Here is a 13,375-nt window from a genome sequence, read left to right on the forward strand (position 1 = left end):
CTGTCATGCCTGCTGCCCTGGCCCCAAAGGGATGTGTTAGCAGCCAAATGGAAACAGAGGCTGACTCTCCACCCATGTTGGCAGGGCGGAAGGGTCCTCGGGGACCCCCAGCTGGGGCAGTCACTCCCCCTGCACCATCTTCACAGGCAGACAGCAACATGTGGCTTTGGGCTCATTCCCGGCTGGGTGGGGGGGATGAACGGGGCTGGACATTCCTGAAGACTCCGTCTTCTGGGGAACAAATGAATCGTCTTCCTCCCGGGTCGCCTCGGCAGCTGCTGAGCTACAGAATTTATCGAGGCCCTTCACGCTTTGTGACAGACCGCTAATGAAAGAGAGGCCAAGCTTCTGCGTCTGCCTTCTTTGGTTCCTAATTTGCCCAGGATCCTACCCCCAAGAGGGGGCAAGTGACTTGGAAGCCAGGAGGGCCCCACAGAGCCCTGCAGCCTGTCAGCAGGGCTTGGCTTGAAAGGCCCCTGCCGAGGGCCACCCAGGGGGCTGCTCCCAGCTCCAAGTACCTGCCAGGGATGTGAAACATGCCCTGGGATTAATGGGAACCAGATGGGCAGGACAGCCCCTCCACCTGGCCTCCACCAGAGAAATGCTCAGATTTCTGGCATTGTGGTGAAGCTTTTCTTAGGATTTGTCTAATACTGTGGGGTTTTTGGTTTTGTTTTGTTTTTTTGCTCCAGGCCGGAGCCCAGGAACAGAAGCCAGGAGTCCTGGTGCTTTCTATCCAAATGTAAAGATGAAGGAGCTGGGGGGCGGGGTGGACCCTTAAGGTCGCCCAGTGCTATGGTCTCAACCCAGGCTTGCTCATTAGAATCACTGGGGGGCTTTTAAAAACTACCTGGGCCTGAGCCCTAGCCCAGACCACTACATAAAACCTCTCAGGAAGGAATTCAGGTGTTGTTTTATTTTAAAACCTGCCCAGATGTTCTAATGTGCTGCCCAGGCTGGGAGCCACTCAACTCCTCCTTTATAGAGGAGGAAAGCGAAGCCCCTTTTGAAGAAGTGACAAGCCCAAGGTCACACAGTCGGGGACAGGTGACTGTGCCTCCAACTCCCAGCTGAGAGTTTGCTCTATCAGGCCTCTTCTGTGTTCCCATGACCCACCGGCCCCCAGAGTTTCTGTTGAGGATTTCTCCTGCTTTGCCAGTTGCTGTCCCTCCCGCCCTCCAAACCACACATAAACCCCTCCTGGCCGTAAACTCCTCCTGCAGGAACTCCTCCTGACCATCCTAGCTCCTCTGACTTGTCATCAGATGGACCACACATAGCCTTGCTACTCGTAATGTGGTCTGAGGACCAGCAGCACCAGCATAATCTGGGGGATGGTTAGAAATGCCTCAGCATTTATCTCAGCTCCTGGATCCGAATTTTAGCAAGATCCCCAGATTAAATATTCATAAGCCTACCAAAGGTGGGGGAGACACTGATGTTTGTTGTTTAACACACACCCTCTATCAGATTCCTCTGTGCAGGTTTTGTCTGAACCATAAAATTGTCTTCTTCTTGAGAAAGGGGACCATGATGCCTTATGTCCTGCACAGAGCACATAGCAACATGGCACAACGCTAGGTACACAGTAGGTGTTTTTTATTTTTTTGTTGACCAGAAACTATGTCTCCCAGCTATCTGGGGTGCAGACATCTCGGAAGGGTGGACATGGAGTTAGGAAATGGTCAGGTCTTCAAGCTGAGTGCCTAGCAGGCCAGCAGGGGCCCTGTTGACCAGGGGAAGTCATCTTAGCTATGGGGTGCAGGGGATGGGGGGCTCCCAGAGGGAGGGGAGCCCAGAAACAAGGAAGGAAGTAGCACCTTCTCATCTCTGGCTCTACATCCCTTCCCTCCTCAGCCATTGACCCACTGCATGATCTGGGCAGAGACTGCGACTTCATCCTCCGCATCCTTTTCCCCAAAACAGGAACGAGAGTGTCTGCTCCAGAGCCCTTCTGGGGTCACCCCGAATTTGGGACACCTAATTTTGAATGAGGACCAAGTGAGATAATGGAGGTGAATGACACTTTGCTATGTCTGGTCCCATTTATTTATAAGGCCAGTTTCTTTTTTTTTTTTAAGATTTTATTTATTTATTCATGAGAGAGAGAGAGAAAGAGAGGCAGAGACACAGGCAGAGGGAGAAACAGGCCCCATGCAGGGAGCCTGACGTAGGACCTGATCCCGGGTCTCCAGGATCAGGTCCTGGGCTGAAGGCAGCACTAAACCGCTGAGCCACCGGGGCTGCCCTATAAGGCCAGTTTCTTATTCTTCTCGTTCCCATTTTCTGGATGAGCAAACTGAGACTTTATTTTCAGCCCCATGCTTTCAGGTTCTGGCCCAGATTTAAGCAAAAATAGTTGCCCCTGGTGCCGCAGCTGGAGGATCCGTGGAGAAGGGAGGTGCTCATAAAGGAACAGAACAAATGTTCCCCAGGCAAGAGCATGGAGTTAGCCTGACCTGGTCCTAATGGGAGGGGAGATGAAGGCGGGATGGAAGACTGGAACCTTAAATCACTTTTTACAAAAAATTGCTGCTCACCCACTAGCATGTCACCCGGTGCTCATTAAATGTGTACGCACCTTCATCGGAGGCCTGTGCCGTCTGGATGCTTTATCCTTTGCCCAATAACCGTTAATCAACCCGCAGCAGAAGCACGAGCCCTGTGAGGGCTGGGTCTTGCCTGGCAACCACAATCTGTTCCCATTTCATCTAAAAAATAAAATGGATAGGATGTTGTGTTTCTCCTCCACCCCCAGCATGAAAGAGTGAAGGATCAGAGCTTTCTCCCAACTCCCACCCCCACCCCTTGATGAAAAATTAACCAGCTGTGCAGAATGAATGAATCCCTAAAGGGGAATGAGGTCTCTGATGTGAGCTGGGCTGGGTTCTGGGAGCTCCAAAAATCCTCCTGGTCGTTAATTCTCCAGCCCCTGGATCCTTGGAGCAGCCTCGGACAGGTGTGTGCAGCATGCTAATTGGCCACTCCTCCCGCAGCCAGCTGTGCCCAGCAACTGGTGAAGCAGAGAAGGGCCTGGTCGGGTTTTTGATGTGATGTGAGTCCCTGTGTGCTTTTGGGGATGGGGTAGCATGAAGCCTACCTCTTGTTTCCCTGGGTCTCCACTTACTCTTAGGTTTCCTGATGACAGAGGCAGAGTCTTAATTTGTATCTGAACCCCAGTACCTAATAGGATTGGACACATAGCAGTGATTATAATGAATGAAGGAATCCATGAGTCAGTGAGTGAGTGAGGGCTTGACCATGAGCCAAGAGTCTACTTCACCAGCTCACTCAGCCCCCAGGATGCCATTCATCCATTCACTCATTCATTTGGTGGGTCAATAAACATTTATTAAGCAGCATGGTTATTTATAAAGAGCACGTAGTTCATTCACTCAATTACTTTCATTCATTCATTCAACAAACACTCTGTACCAGCCTTGTCCTGGGGATACACACATAGCGTGCTCCTTCTCTGCTCTCAAGATGCTGACCTCACAGTGGGGGCAACAGATGGTAAGCTGAAATCAGCAGGTGTGTGAGAACAGCCTTGAGCCTGAATTCCTGAGGGAGCCCAGAGGAGGGCGCCCAACTCCACCGAGGGGCTAGGGGGCTCAGTGGGGGCTGGGGGTGGACCGAAGTGAACCAGGGGAAGCTGGTGGGAGAAAGGAGTTTCTGGCAGAGAGAGCTGAGCCCGACACAGGACTAAGCCCAACACCAGTATCACCGCAGCTGCAGAGCTACAGCATTGAGGGCGTCTCTTCCCACTCCACCCTGGGCAGCACCGTTTTTCCAGACCTGGCGCTGGCAGGATGGTACAGCAGAAAAAATAAGGGACAGGAGACCTAGGTCAGGTGTCATCAAATGTCTGGGCCTCACTTTCTCAAATAAAAACAGGAAGGTGAGGGGGGTACCGTAGGATTCCCTGCCCCGCTCTTAGAGTGGGCTCTCTTCCAAGCTGGGGGAGCGACTTGGAAGACAGACCGAATGGACCCTACTCTGATACCCCTCTGCTCTGGACGCTTTCTCCTTCATTCCACTATCACAGGCCAGGTCGGCTAGACCGGAGAGGTCAGCCATGCCCAGGTGCACCAGGTGGTCTACCAGGACCAACATCTCCAGAGCCCCATCTGCTAGAGCAGGGACTGAGTCATCCTTCCAAGTCTGAGGTTAGCCACTGTGGGGAAAACAGTATGGCACTTCCTCAAAAACCTAAACAGAGAGTTACCACATGGCCCAGCAATTTCACTCCCAGACTTTCACCCAAAAGAATTGAATACAGGGCCTCTAAAATATATTTGTATAATATGTGCATGATCCCAGAAGCACTGTTCACAATGCCCAAAAGGTGGAAACAGCCAGTGTCCATCAACAGATGGGTGAATAAACAAGATGTAGTGTGCCCACACTGTGGAATAGTATTCAGCCCTAAAAGGAAGCTCTCGTGCCCGACTACTATGGGGGGCCGGCGGGGGGAGCCTTGAAAAACATGACACTAAGTGGAGAAAAACTAGACACAAGAGACTAGGTATTATGTGATTTCACTTATACGATATTTCTAGAATAGCCAAGTTCCTAAAGGAAGGAAGCAAAAAAAGAAAAAAGAAAGAAAGGAAGCAGACCAGAGGTTACAGGGGTTGAGAGGACAGCAGGGATGGGGAGTTACTGCTTACAGGATACAGTTTCTGTTTGCGGTGATGGAAAAGTTTTGGGAACGTAATGGTGACGATTGCACAAAAGTATGAATGCAATTAATGCCACCGAACTGGATGCTTAAAAACGGTTAAAAGGGCATGTTTTATGTCATATATGTGACCACAATTTTTTTTAAAAAGCCGACTCCCAGGCTAGCTTTTGTGGCAGACCAACCAATCAATACTTGGTCTGATAGGCCCTCCGCGCCCCCCACAGGCTTTTCCCCCCTAGGATTTCTCCCAGCGTTGAGTTTTGCCAGGCTAGCGTGTTTCATTTTTGTTTTTATTTCCTGCATCTGCATCTGCTACCAGCAGAATCTATTATTGCTCTCTGGGGCTCGTGCCCCTGACAGCGATTATTTGTACATGTAAATCAGAGAGCCGGGGACAAAGCTTTAATGACAGTCTCTTTGGTGGCGGTGGCAGCCACAGGAGAGGAGAGAGTGCCAGCCCCCGCTGCGTCCCCCCACCCAAGCCCGGGGGTGGGGTGGGGGCAAGGGGCTGACCCTTGCCCGTCCCCGGTTTTAAGGAGCTCCTTGGGATAGCGATGCTGGTTCTGGGGGCGCTGCTGCCGAGTCCTCGGCAAGGCCGGCTTCGTGTCTGAATCCCCAGCTCCTACCCAAGGCCGGGCACCTGGCGGGCACTCCCTTTAGGACTGTCGGAACCCAGCAGGTGTCACCCCCTTCTCCCTTCTCCTTTGCTCTCCCAGACCTCAGACCGACTTGCATGATACCTGACAAGTGCTTGTCCTGGAAGGGACGACGTACATCAGTTCAAGACCCGGGGCGTTTAGCCGCGTTTGCTGTGCAGGTGGGATATGGAAGTGTGGGAAGAGGTCCAGGAGAACCAGACCCCAGAGCGGGGACAGACTGTGGCTGTTGTCGGGCTCACCTGGGGAGCGGGGGGCAGTCACTGTGGACCACGGAAGCTTAGGTCCAAGCCAACCCCAAAGGGCAAAGGCCAAGGTGCAGAACAGCACTGTCCTGCGTGCTGCCGTTTATGGAGGAAGCATACCTGCCTGGATGTGCAGTCTCCCGGGGAGGCAGGCCCGCAAGCTGTAACAGTAACTGCCCCTGGGGGTGGCGTGGAGCAATGGGGGGTCCAGGGGCAGAGGTGGGAGAAACAGCTTTGCGTATGTAGAGCATTTGGTGCTGCTTCTACTCCTTACCTTCTTGGCCATATGCTTTTAATTGCCTAGTCACAAAAACAAATTTTACATTTTTTTTTTTTTTTAGGCCAACACCATGTGTTGGAAGTGAGCAGGTGTCTGACTAATGGGGCAAGTGAGGGAGATGTAGCTCCCTCTTCCTTTGCCTTCTGTAGGCAGAGTGTCTTCCAGGGGGAGGCTGGACGCGTGGGGAGGGGCTCTGTTCCTAGGGAGCTCACTCAAGTGTAAGGCGTTATTTGAATTTCTTTCTCTGAAAAAGATCTTCCTTTTTCAGTAGTTCATCCTCTTGTTGCTTGTCTGACCTCCCTGACAAACACCGCTCTGGTATTATATCTGAAAGAGTCTCCCTCTAGCTCTTGGGTCTTTGTCTTTTTTTTTTTTTTTTTAAGATTTTCTTTATTTATTCATGAGAGACACAGAGAGAGAAAGAGAAAGGCAGAGACACAGGCAGAGGGAGAAGCAGGCTCCATGCAGGGAGCCTAACGTGGGACTCTATCCCGGGTATCCAAGATCATGCTCTGGGCTGAAAGCAGGCACTAAACCGCTGAGCCACCCAGGGATCCCCAGGTCTTTGTCTTTTGCAAATCTTTTCAAACTTTGGGAAGAATCAGTCTTCATCTTTGACCAGCCTCAGGAAAGTCAGTTTTTATTGGGGTAGTTATAACACACACACACACGCACACAAACTTCACGCACACGCTACACACATATATACAAGTGTATACACCACACACACACACTCTCCCTGGGGAAATACAATATCCTCTCCCTTCTGCCTCTTACCTCTTATTTAAAAATCTTCAAACTTTCTGTGGATATTACCTTTAATCTCATTTCCTCAGACATTGATGGAGGGAGGAAAAAAATCAGAGCGTTACAGAATATTCTGAGTGATGGAAAACTGCGTGTCAAGGAAGGAAGCTGTCTCCTAAGCTGAACTCCGTAGTTCACTGCCACTAACGTTGTAATAATATTTTTCTTAAATAACAAAGCTTCCTAACATTAACCATCCTACTTAACTTGTAATTTCAGACAATTATTTCCACGTTAACTAGAGGAAATTAACACAATAAACTGAAATACAAACGATTTTTGCTAGAAGTTGTTTTGAATGTTTCTGTTAAAGAACTAGTTGTTATCATATTTTCATTTCCACAAGTATTTATGGACTATCTCCTTTGGAGCCTAACAGAATGTGTGGGATATTCCAGGAGTCTGAGACAAGCCCCTGCTCTTAAGGAGCTTGCAATCACAGTGGACAGCATTCCCTAGCAAAGTGACCAGAGGAGAGGTACAGAAAACAACTGATTTAGGCATGAAAGGAAAGGAGAAATGCCTGCTGAGTGGAGAAGCTGGAGAATTGGGATCATAGGAGAAAGAGACCCGGGAGCTGGGCCAGAAAGAATACAGGGAGGTGGGGTCAGGGGAAGGGGTGGGGTGGGGAGGCCCAGCGGCAGGGCATTGTGAGTGAGTAGAAGAAAAACATGAGCCATCGCTCCACGGTGGAAAGGTTAATGGGGGGTGGGGGTGGGGGGCAGTACAGTATGATGGAAGAGGTGGGAACTAGAAAGTCAAGAAGGCCTGAGTCTCCGTCCCGGGTCTGCTACTCACTAGCTCTTGACTTCCCGAGTGACTAGAAGAGTCCACTATAAGGTCCATTTCTCCATCTGCGAAACGAATGTGGTAATGTCTACCTCGCAAGGCTGTCATGAGGATTCCGTGAGATAATGAGTGGCACTGCCAGGTGCCCAACTACGGCCAGCTCCCCCCACTGCTGGCCTCGGGTAGAGTATTGGGGTCCAGTGAGAGGTAAAAGCAAGAAGTGGCAACAGGGAGAAGTTAACACCAGGCTGAGGAATTGGAGCCCCGTCTTGCTGGAAATGAGAACTCACTTGGCATTTTCCAACAGAGAAGTGGAATAGTGAAGATCGTGCTTTAGTTAGGTCATTCTGGCCACAGCCTCTGCAAGGACGGACCAGGCAGGGAGGCTGGAGACAGGGTCCCGTGTTGCAGGAATTAAGTCAGGAGATATAAGGGAGCCTTTCCCAGAAAGGAGGGATAGGGCTGGATGACTTCATGGATAAAAGGATGAGGATGAGGAACAAGCCAAAGATGAATCTGAGGCTTGGAGCCAGAGTGTTGGCACAACCATGATGCCGCTGACAGAAACCAGTGAGGTAGGGTGCCTGGGTGGCCTTCCACTTAGGTCATGGTCCCAGGGTTGGGCTCCCTGCTCAGCGGAGAGCCTGCTTCTCCCTCTGACCCTACCCCAGCTCGTGCTTGTGCTCAATCTCAAGTAAATAAATAAAACCTTTAAAAAAGAAAAAGAAAGAAACCGGCAAGGTGACCTGAAAAGCTGAAAGAGAGGAGGTACTGAGCTTAGCCTGCACATGAGATGATAACTGGACACCTAAAATAAACATCCTGTTGAGACAAAAGTCCTCAGGCTTCTGAGGGTCACAGATCAAATCTGCATGTGTGCACGCATGTGTGCATGGGTTTGCACATGCACGTGCATGCACGCACCACTCTCAGAACCAGAGAGCATCATGAGGGCCCCAGCAGCCTTGGGTGGGTACATGGGTTGAGAGGAGGAGCTCACCGTGAGCTGGAGCAGCAGGACAGGAGAGCCGCGCGAGGGGGCCGTAGCTGTGGGCGGCTTCTCACCGAGGAGGGTAGATCCTAGGGTCAAATGTGACAATGAGTGGAAAGGAAATGAGGTCTGAGACAAGGTCCCTGGATTTGGCGAGAAGGTGGCTTTTGTAAAGGGCAGTTTCAGAGCCTGAGCCAACACAAGTGATCGCCTTCCTGACCAGCCATAACCGTGCTTGTCTGTATCATTTTGGCATTTGGCTTCTATTTGGCTTATTCTTTCATAGGCTGCTATTTCCTATTCTTCCCTCATACGCACCATGCATAATTCTCCCCACTGCCCGATGTGTGTATACACATTTCCGGAATGTTCTTTGGTTCTCTCCACCTGTGCACCACCTGGTGCAGGGCAGGCAGCCTTCTCCATCTCAGCGAAGGAGAAATCCAGGCTTCCAGGTGCTCAGGTCAAGTACCTTGGGGTCATCCTGGCATCTCTCTTTCTCTCACACTCTACAGCATTGAATGCAGAAGCCTTGGTGGACCAGACTCCTCTCCATTGTTCCCACTCTGGGCCCGTCTCCACTGTCTCTTGCCCGGAGTATTGCAATTGGCCCCAACCCGTCATCCTTCATCGCAACTTTTCAGCCTGTTCTCACCCCCCTGCAGCCAGCCAGAGTCCCCATCTAAAATGGTAATGAGATCACACCACTCAATCCACTCTTCCAATGGCCTCCATTTCATTCAGAGGGAAAATTCAGTCTTCCCGCGGCCTCACCTGCTCCGGAACCTTGCCAGGCCTACCACGTCTCCTGGCTGGCTCGGCTCCAGCCACGCTGGCCGCCCTGCTGTTCTTCCAACACACCCCTCCCGCCCTGAACACTCTTTGGTCGCTTTAAGTCTCTGCTCAGTTGGCATCTCACCGATGGGGTTTCCTGCCTCCCCCCCACACCACCTTGACTCCTGGGACTCCCCCTTTCCTTTTTGTTCTGGCCTATTCTCCTCCAAGGCTCTTATCTCCTCCATCTGGCATTATCGGTCTCACCCAATTAGAAGGGCGTCCTACGAAGTTAGAGGGTTTGATTTGTTTCCCGCTATGAACCCAGTGCCTAGAACAGTGCCTGGCACATAGAAAGTGAGTAATAAATATGAACTGAATGAGAGGGAAGGGAAGCTTGCATTTATGGGGAACTTACTATGTGATCTTATATCTTTTTTTTTTTTTTAAGATTTTACTTATTCCTGAGAGACACAGAGAGAGAGAGAGAGAGAGAGAGGCAGAGACACAGGCAGAGGGAGAAGCAGGCCCCATGCAGGGATCCCGATGTGGGACTTGATCCTGGGACTCCAGGATCGTGCCCTAGGCTGAAGGCAGTGCTAAACCGCTGAGCCACCGGGGCTGCCCTGTGATTTTATATCTTAAACAATTTTACTTATATCATTCCTTACAATAATCCTCAGAGTACTATTATTTCCATGATATAGATCAGGAAATAGATCAGTACAGATATAAATCAATACTTACTGTTTAAACTGAGGATTCGGAATGAAGGCAGAGAGCAGGGAGTGAAGAAATCATCTGACTTCAACATGCTCTCCCTCATTTATCCGTAAAATACTTAGTAAGCACCTGGGTACCTTCAGGCCTCCTGCTAGATTCTGGGGGCCCTAAAAAAGAACAGAAAACTATATGTGACCTCCAGAATAGTGGTGGAAACAGTGATTTAAACAAAAACTTAGAGTGATGTGATGAGTACCGTAAAAGAGAAAGGAACTCCTCTTTCACAAAGTCCGTGATTCTGGGGAAGTCAGAGAAGGTTCCCTGGAGGAGATGATACCTGACATGAATCTCTGCAGGGAGTGCGATGCTTTCAAGAAAACTGGCTGTTCCTGAAAGGATAAAGGCCGAGCTTCGGAGCCTGGCATGTGGGGCCCTCCATCAGCCGGCCTCTATCCTCGCCAGCCTCATCTCCTGCCACCCCTTCATCAAATACACAAACTTCTCATCATTTCCTGCATCACTGTGCTGTTTCCTACCCTCGCAAATGCTATTTCCTCTGTCTGAAAAGCTCTCCTCACCACCACTATTAGTTTCTTTGTTTGGGGCCAGCTCAGCGTCATCTCCTCCCCAGGATGGCCCTGGCCCTTCTTTGAGCCCCCTATCACCCTCCCCATCCACTAGCTCGTGGTCACATTTCTGTAGCTCCCACCAGTCATCACTGCTCTGAGGACAAACAGTCTTAATCACTCGTTCTTGCTGCCATGCAACCCCATGCATCTGTCACAGGGTGAAGGCTCAATGTGAGACTCACCAGGCTGAGTCTCTGCTACAAGGGAGGACCTTAAGGTTTGGGGAGACCCATATAGAGTGAGGGCAGCTAAGGAGCCTTAGTGGAACAGGCCCGATTGAACAAGCTGAAGAGCACGGGAGGGTCAGATCCTTCAGAAGATGGCCTTGAGGACATAAAGGAGCTCCTGCACTGTGGCAGTATAGACGGGCATGGGAGGTCTAGAAAGATCAGGCCTCCTGCTGAGGGACATAAGCCCAGAGGGCCACCTGTGCATAAGTGTCCTGGCCGGAGGCCCATGTGGGACAATCTGGAGCTGACAGATGGGTACATGGGAACACGACTGCCTACCCCTGCGTACAGGGCTACCTGGCCCTCAGTTGGCCACCTGAGTGGAGGGCTCGTTCTGAAACTGGAATGAAGCACAGAAGCATTAGCTAGAGGGGCTGTCCCAGACTCTGGAACAGATAGAAGCAGAACCAGTGCCTCCTTCCCTGTGCTCCCACAGTGCCCTGAGCGCATTTAGCCTTGGCAGTTTGCAGGAAGGTCTCCCAGGTAGCAAGCTCTGAGCTCCTGCAAGGGTAGCTGTTAGCACAGCATCAAGTACCGAGGAGATACTTGGAATCAATGAATGCATGCATGCAAGCTAAGCTGTAGGCCCAAGTCAGAAGTGGTCAACCGGGAAGCTCAGATGGGGGCCCATGACCTTCGACTTCTTCCCAGGGTCTCCTCAACCCACGTGATGCACCTGTAGGCCAGACCTTGTTCTTCCCTTTCTCAGTCCTTACCTGGCCATCAATTCTCAAGTCCCAAGTCCCAAAGCACCTGTCAGGTTTCCCCAGGCCAAGTTCTAATCCAGGCTACAGTCTGAGTGTGTGACTCTGCTTGCTGACCTCCCTTCCCTGGGCGCAGGATATGGGGTGAGGTCAATGAGCCCCTCAGCTACCTCCATGGGGAAATGAAGAACTGGCCACTCAGGGCAGGGTGGAGGGCAGGGTGTTGGAGGGAAGGTATGCTCGACTAGGAATCAGGATAGGTGGGGTTCAAATCCTGGCAACACCACTTACTCATGACATTCAGCAGCTCTGAGCTTTGACATACTAACCTATTACATAGGGTCAATGATCTCTGCCAGTTTGTCTCCAAGACTGAGAGAAAGAAGAGGATGTGGAAGTGTTCACCAAATGGCACTGGCAGGAGCCCAAAGTTGGCCCCATGGCCCCCTGGTTCCCCCACCCAGAAGCAGGTGGCTGAGGAACCTTGGAATTGCACAAGCTGAGTCCCCTTGCATCCTCCCACCTACTTCCCTCTGGGCTTTCCTGAGTCAGGTCCGGGGCCAGGAGGGACTTGGGTGCTTCCCCCAAAACTGCAGAGCAAGCCCAGAGGGGCCCAAAGCACTTAGTCTCTTTCCAGTTTCTGAGACACCCCCACCCCACCCCACCCCTGTCTTTCCCTCCCTGCGGCTGGGGTTGAAAGGTAGCTGATGGCCTGGGAGACTAATGGTTCTTTCCCCATGAAAGACCGATGCTCATCACCCCTAGGCTGACTGTCCAGGGTGAGGGTCACTGTTTCTTGCCCCTACTCTCCCCAGGGACAGGAGAGGGAAAAAGCTTGCAAGAGCATCTCAGGGCCGTCCCTCACAGGGCAGGATGTGGGGACGAGAAGCAGGTCAAGCCGAGACGAGTGGCTCCCACCCTCATTCTGGAATAGCGCCTTTTGCTTTGGAAGGAACAAAGCTGGCCAAGGCTAGGGCTGGAGAACTCTCTATTCCCACTCCAGTTAGGCCTCTCTGGGCCACTCCCTATCAGGCTACAACTACTATTGACAGCCGCAAGCGGTGTTTGAATGCTATGTGCTAGGCGCTGTGCTAACCACTGCGTGTGTATTATTCTATTTAATCCTCTTTTATCCTGGGGGTGTTATCATGATTATCCCCATTTTACACATGAGATCATTGAGGCACAGAGGGGTCACCTGCCACAGTCCCCCCAGCTGGCAAGTAGTGGGACCAAGATTCAAATCCCTTATTTAGAATCTCAAGCCCATATCTCTTTAGTATATGAGAAGGAAGGAATGGCACGTTGATGTCACAGCACTGCCTCGGGGTACTCAGTGCACTTTAGGATGGCTGGAGTGTAGGTGAGTGTGTGTGTGTGTGTGTGTGTGTAGGGGGCCTGGGGGGAAGTAGTTGCAAGGAAGGAGAGGCTGGGGGTGTTGTAAATGCCTGCTGAAGCCACACACTGTGTGTCCTGCAGAACCTACTCAGATCCAAACGAGCAGAGCCCTGCATTATGTCTCTACAGGAAAACCTGAAAGCAAAGCTCCCCTGATTCAGGGGAAGCTTCCTGGGACCTGAACACAGTGCCTGGCACATGGGAGGCATTTAAGATTTGTTAGAGGACTCAAAGGGTAGACGGACAAATAGATAAATCTCCAGCCTAGAGGTCAAGAGAAGAGGTTTGAAGCTCTAGCCGACTGCGGTGCATGGCCCTGGGTTAAGCCTTGTCCTCCAGCTTGTCCCCAGTTCCCTTCTCTGAGAAATGAAGGTGCTGCTAATGGATGCTGATTTCAGCCCTGGGCTGAAATGCGCTGTTCAAGTTGAGAGTCTGAGCTCAAAGGCATCAGCCTGCTCCACT

General features: G+C 51.2%; 1 protein-coding gene across 20 annotated transcripts in view; it reads left to right on the top strand.

Annotated features, from left to right (window-relative positions):
• Positions 1-13,375, top strand: part of PKNOX2 (PBX/knotted 1 homeobox 2) — a 309,255-nt gene that overhangs the window by 171,965 nt on the left and 123,915 nt on the right. The window lies entirely within an intron of this gene.

This window comes from Canis aureus, chromosome 3, assembly GCF_053574225.1.
Source record: "Canis aureus isolate CA01 chromosome 3, VMU_Caureus_v.1.0, whole genome shotgun sequence".
Lineage (NCBI taxonomy): Eukaryota > Metazoa > Chordata > Mammalia > Carnivora > Canidae > Canis > Canis aureus.